Source organism: Procambarus clarkii, chromosome 60 (assembly GCF_040958095.1).
Source record: "Procambarus clarkii isolate CNS0578487 chromosome 60, FALCON_Pclarkii_2.0, whole genome shotgun sequence".
In the NCBI taxonomy this organism is placed as follows: Eukaryota; Metazoa; Arthropoda; class Malacostraca; order Decapoda; family Cambaridae; genus Procambarus; species Procambarus clarkii.
Genome location: NC_091209.1, coordinates 11,591,088 through 11,597,483, shown reverse-complemented (window position 1 = coordinate 11,597,483; position 6,396 = coordinate 11,591,088). Strand labels below are relative to the sequence as shown.

Sequence of the window (6,396 nt, the reverse complement as noted above, 5' to 3'; positions counted from 1 at the left end):
TCCTCCATGGTCTGACATTGTCACATTCGTAATCACGTGTTTATTTTCGTGATATACACATATATATATATATTATATATATATATATATATATATATATATATATATATATATATATATATATATATATATATATTATATATATATATATATATATATATATATATATATATTATATATATATATATATATATATATATATATATATATATATATATATATATATATTATATATATATATATATATTATATATATATATATATATATATATATTATATATATATATATATATATATATATATATATTATATATATATATATATATATATATATATATATATATATATATATATATATATATATTATATATATATATATATATATATATATATATATTATATATATATATATATTATATATATATATATATTATATATATATATATATTATATATATATATATATATTATATATATATATATATATATATATATATATATATATATATTATATATATATATATATATATATATATATATATATTATATATATATATATATATATATATATATATATATATATATATATATATATATATATATATATATATATATATATATATATCTCATATATATATATATATATATATATATATATATATATATATATATATATATATATATATATATCTCATATATATATATATATATATATATATATATATATATATATATATATATATATATATATATATATATATATATATCTCATTGTATCACACACACATACATACAGTGTGGAACCTCAAATTACGACTTTAATCCGTTCTGGCGCTGTGATCATCATGTGAAACTGACGTCATTCAAAACGAAGTTTCCGATTGAAAAGAATGTAAATAGAAATAATCCGTTCTACCACTGAAAAACATCAATATGATATTCGATGTTTTAAATAATGGAGCAGCCTACCTTACATACACTGAACAAACCTTTATGACATTTTTCTTTCTTCAAATTTGTTAAAAAAATATTTCTTTTTTGTATAGCAAAAGGTTCGTTTGCTTATATACTGAGATCTTTGGGGCTGACAGAATATAGATCTCAGTATATAGGCAAGACAACAACGTCTCTTTCCAGGCGATTAACACTGCATAAACAACAGGTCTCCATCAAGGAGCATATAATCTCCCAACACAACCAGACCATCACCAGAGACATCTTAACAAGCAACACAGAAATTATCGACAGATACAACGATAACAGGAGGCTCAACATCAGTGAGAGCCTACACATCAAAAAGTCAAAACCAGCAATCATCAGCCAATTAACACATAATTACATTCTACCCACTTCAAGACCCGGAACCAGCACAGAAGCAAGAGGATAGAATGTATACCCATGGTTATATGCCCATTGTATATATCCAATGTATATCCATTGTTTCGTGTTTTGTCTTTTATTTCCTGTCACCTTACCCAAAAACATTTGTATCCCATCACCTCACCCAAAAACAAATATAAGCACGATCTGAGTAACTATAAAATGTCTTTGAAAATGTGAGACGTGTTCTTACGAAAAGCTTCTAGGTGTCAGACCATAAATAAACAAGTGAAAATGAACTTTGGAGAGGTAATTTTTCCAACTACCCCCGACAGGGAAAAAAAACATAAGAAATTCTCTCAGAATTCTCATTCTTTCAGAACTATGGGTTCTGAGAGAATGTGCACCTGAGCTCAGCATTCCACTTCAACTGGTTTTTCACACATCCCTGTGTACTGGAGTTGTAGCTGATGTGTGGAAAAAGGCTAACATAGTTCCAATCTACAAAAGTGGCAGCAGGGAAGACCCCCTCAATTATAGACCTGTGTCGTTAACAAGTGTAACAGTCAAAATATTGGAAAAAATAATTAAAACTAAATAGGTAGAACACCTGAAGAAAAAGATACTTTATCGGACAGACTGTGTGGTTTTCGATCTGGAAGATCCTGTGTAACGAATTTACTCAGTTTCTATGATTGAGCCACAGAGATTTTACTGGAAAGAGATGGTTGGGTTGACTACATCTGAACCTAAAAAAGGCTTTTGACAGTTCCACATAAGAGGTTGTTCTGGAAACTGGAACATATTGGAGACATATTGGACAGGTAAGCTTCTAACATGGATGAAAAGTTTCCTAACTAATAGAAATATGAGGGCCGAAATCAGAGGCAATGTATCGGATTGGAGGAATGTCACAAGTGGAGTACCACAGGGTTCAGTTCTTGCACTGGTAATGTTCATTGTCTACGTAAACGATCTACCAGATAGAATGCAGAATTATATGAACATGTTTGCTGATGATGCTAAAATAATAGAGAAGATAAGAAACTTAAGTGATTGTCATGCCCTTCAAGAAGTCCTGGACAAAATAAGTATATGGGGCACCACTTGGCAAATGGAATTTAATGTGAATAAATGCCATGTTATGGAATGTGGAATTGGAGAACATAGACTCCACACAACCTATAAATTATGCGAAAAATCTTTAAAGAATTCTGACAAAGAAAGAGATCTAGGGATGGTTCTAGATAGAAAACTGTCACCTTAGGACCACATTAAGAACATTGTGCAAGGAGGCTATGCTACACTTTCTAACTTCAGCATTACTTTTAAATACATGGATGGAGAAATACTAAAGAAACTGTTCACGACTTTTGTTAGACCAAAGCTGAAATATGCAGCGGTTGTATGGTGCCCATATCATAAGAAGCACATCAACAAACTGGAAAGGGTGCAAAGACATGCCACTAAGTGGCTCTCAGAACTGAAGGACAAGAGCTACGAGGAAAGGTTAAGAGGCATTAAATATGCAAAAACTAGAATATAGAAGAAAAAAGAGGCGATATGATCACTATGTACAAAATAGTAACATGAATCGATAAAATTGATAGGGAAGACCCAGAACTTCAAGAACATAGATTTAAACTAACGAAACAAAGCTGCCAGAGAAATATAAGAAAATTCACTTTTGTAAACAGAGTGGTAGACGGTTGGACCAAGTTAGGTGAGAAGGTGGTGGAGGCCAAAACTGTCAGTAATTTCAAAGCGTTATATGACAAAGAGTGCTGGGGAGATGGGACATCACGAACGTAGCTCTCATCCTGTAACTACACTTAGGTAATTACTTACAACAGTTTCCACTTTGACTTAAATCCATTTATACTAACTCTTTGTTTCCTTTGGTATAACCATGCCCTAATCCAACTTAAGATAGCACCCCCAATATCATGAGCCTCAATCATTTTAATCAGTCTTTCATGTGACACAGTAATAAAAGTACAGTACCTTGACTTCGCTAAAGTCAAGGTACACGACGTCACAAATCTTTCCACTATCAACTGCCTCAATTATGCTGGAACAGAATTATTATTAATATAAATTTCTGCATTATTCAAATAAATCATTGTAATATATTCTTATGCAAATTATGAATAAATATTTATTTATTGATTTATTTATATACAGTACAAGAAGGTACATTAGGTTTATGAGAGTACAAAGCATTGATGTTTTTACATTCTTGTAAAGTCACTAACACGCATAGCATTTCAGGAAGAATATAGTATCATTACTCTTACAATATCAAAGACTGTCTTCTTCCTCCCAGAAAATGTGCAATTTTCATCACTGTTATCAAGGAAAAATTAGAGCCACACATCCATGGATCATCCATTGGTCTACATTGGCAGATACAGAAATGCAAATTCCAAGAGACATTTATAACCGAGTCTAAGCTGAGCAATAGCAACATCTAGAAGTCTGCTGACCTTACTGGACATGCTACTTTTCCTAGATAATAGTATAATGATGGCTGGAATAACTGACTGATGATTTGTGGTGAGTAGCGTAGTGCAAGGTTCCATCTTGGGGCCAACTCTTTTTTGTCATATACACTAATGACAGATGAGAACATTACTAACCACATTATGAAAGTCACAGATGCCACAAAGATTTATGGCATCTGTGGAAGGAAGTATAAAGTAGAAAGCAAAAATGGTATTAAAGCATTACAAAGAAATCTACATGAATTCCACAGTGATTAGAAGACTACCAAAACATTGCTGAATCTTAACATTGAACTCAATAAAATCATCAGGACAGATGGGGGGAAACCTTTGACAAACTGTCAGCTTCCTGTCTTCGTCATGGCCAATAGAGTTAGTGCCTTATGCCGGTAAATGAGTGCTGATCTCATCAAAACTTAAAATAATGCACAAATTGAAAGATATTGATCCAGACAACTTTAAAATGTCAGATATAACACGTGCAAGAAGCAACGGCTTCAAGACATTACTGCCTGTCTAGGTACAGGCAGCCAGTGTATATATACATGTTAGGCTTATATCGAGTCCCCCCCCTCCCCGAGGGTTGAATTACTGACCCCCTCCCCCCAGAATGTAACCCCCACAGCAAGCTGACTAACTCCTGTGTGCCAATTTACATTTATATGAACAGGGGCCATTAGGTAATAAGCAATGCTCTAACCATTTCTGTCCTGCCTGGGAATCGAACCTGGAATTTCTGATTGTGATTAGAGGAGAGTACAGTACAGTAGATCACTCAGCTAAAATCTGCTATCAGAATTATATCAAACTCTGTCTTCAGACAACACATAGCCCCTCTGTTCAAGTCCCTTAACATGCTAAATATACACTCACCCTACACATTCTCACATGCTATTTATATGTACAAACCCTTATTCCTAAATGCTAATCTTGATTTGAAACTTTTCCTTGATAGGTGTAATCAAACCCATGAGCATCACATCAGAAATAAATATCTCTTTGATATCCCCAGTCAGACTAACCTATGCGAACACTCCATGCAAATAAAAGAGCCCAGTCTTTGGAACTCATTCCCTGATGAATGAAAAAATTGTGCAACCTATGCCTTATTCAAAAGGCATACCCATTTTCCCAATATTAGTATTTAAGACATATCTTCACCAGTGTAATCACCTCTGTCAATTTATATTGTAGTTATTTGTTGATATAAAACATTCCTACAATGTACCTTTTCATGTTACCTGATATGTTAAATTAAGTACCTGCCCAAAATGGCTTTGCAAAATGTAAAAATATCGATCTTATATAATCTCACCAACCCATTGTACCTTCTTGTGAATAAATTATTATTATTATTATTCATAATTTGGTAGAGATTGAAAGTCATTGATGTCTTCTATTTGTGTGAGGATAAATGAGAAAATAAACATTTGTGGAAATGGACTCAGGATGGCAAGGATGAGGAGTTGTGTTAATGGTGGTATCAATGTGTTTCTGTTTTATGAAAAGTGTGACGTTGAGTCAAGAGACTGAGTTTGTGAGTCGAAGTATGTTTGGGAGTTAGTCACAATTCAGAAAGGTTAGGGTAGATTATGGTAAGTTAGAGTACATTAAGTAACATGGGGGTTAATGTGTATAAGGTAAGGTTGGGGTAGGTTAGATGACGATGGGTTATGTTATCGCATTTCCAATTTTTACATCTAGGATGTGATTGTGTCGGCCTTCTTTGACATGCCAGTAGCACACCTTGTTAACTATCTGGGAGTGGTTGGAGGATGTGTCGTGGGAGTGTTTTGTGTAGTTTTTCAGTCAAAGTGCCAGGTCGCTGGGAGGTTTGTACAGCTGGGGATCTCTTACTCTTGGTGCCGGTGATTGTGGTTTGTGGCAAGTCAGTATGGGGAGTGACTTAGGTAAGGTGTGCTAAGGAGTTTTTCCAGCATCAGTTTAAACGATTTATATGCAGCATTGTTAGTTGTGTTAAGGTGGATGTCATTGTCTTGCTTATGCGTGCCTCTATTGCCGTGAAGTAAAGGTTTCTGTCATTCCGACGGGTTGGTTGTTGGTTGCGGGGCGATATCGAGGATAGAAATAGCATAAGCTACTGTATCCTTTAGAGATGTACTTCCTTTTCTCAATAAACTTACTTGAACTTGAGTAGCGACGAGGATTGAGGGAATTCCGACAAGGGATTCGTGGATCAATAATAATAATAATTTTTATTTTTATTATTATTGATCCACGAGTCCCCTCACATGTGGTGAGCACGTGGTTTGTGACGTCAAAAATGTCAACAATAACAATATCAAAACGTGTACGACCGGGGACTGGTCGAATCGTATATAAGCGTTTTGGATACTGTCAGTTTTGTACACAGATAACTAGTTCGTTCACAAACAAGTTTGTATACAAATTAAATAAAACAAATTAACAACAAATAATAGGGGTAGTAGGAGAGGAAAAGATTAAAGTGTTCAGTGAGAATCCACAAGGTCTTCTCTGAACACTTTATTTTCTTCTTCGAGGATGTGGGTCCCTTCAATAACACGAACTCTTTCGTATATTAAGGACCTGCC

The 6,396-nt window shown here is 33.4% G+C and overlaps 1 long non-coding RNA gene across 1 annotated transcript in view; it reads right to left on the bottom strand.

Annotated features, from left to right (window-relative positions):
• The window catches only part of LOC123766878 (uncharacterized), a 12,996-nt gene extending 6,871 nt beyond the window's left edge, over positions 1-6,125 (bottom strand). The window contains exon 1 of the long non-coding RNA XR_006773878.2: positions 5,968-6,125. This is a non-coding gene — a long non-coding RNA (uncharacterized lncRNA). The remainder of the gene's footprint in view (positions 1-5,967) is intronic.
• Positions 6,126-6,396: the final 271 nt, after the last annotated feature.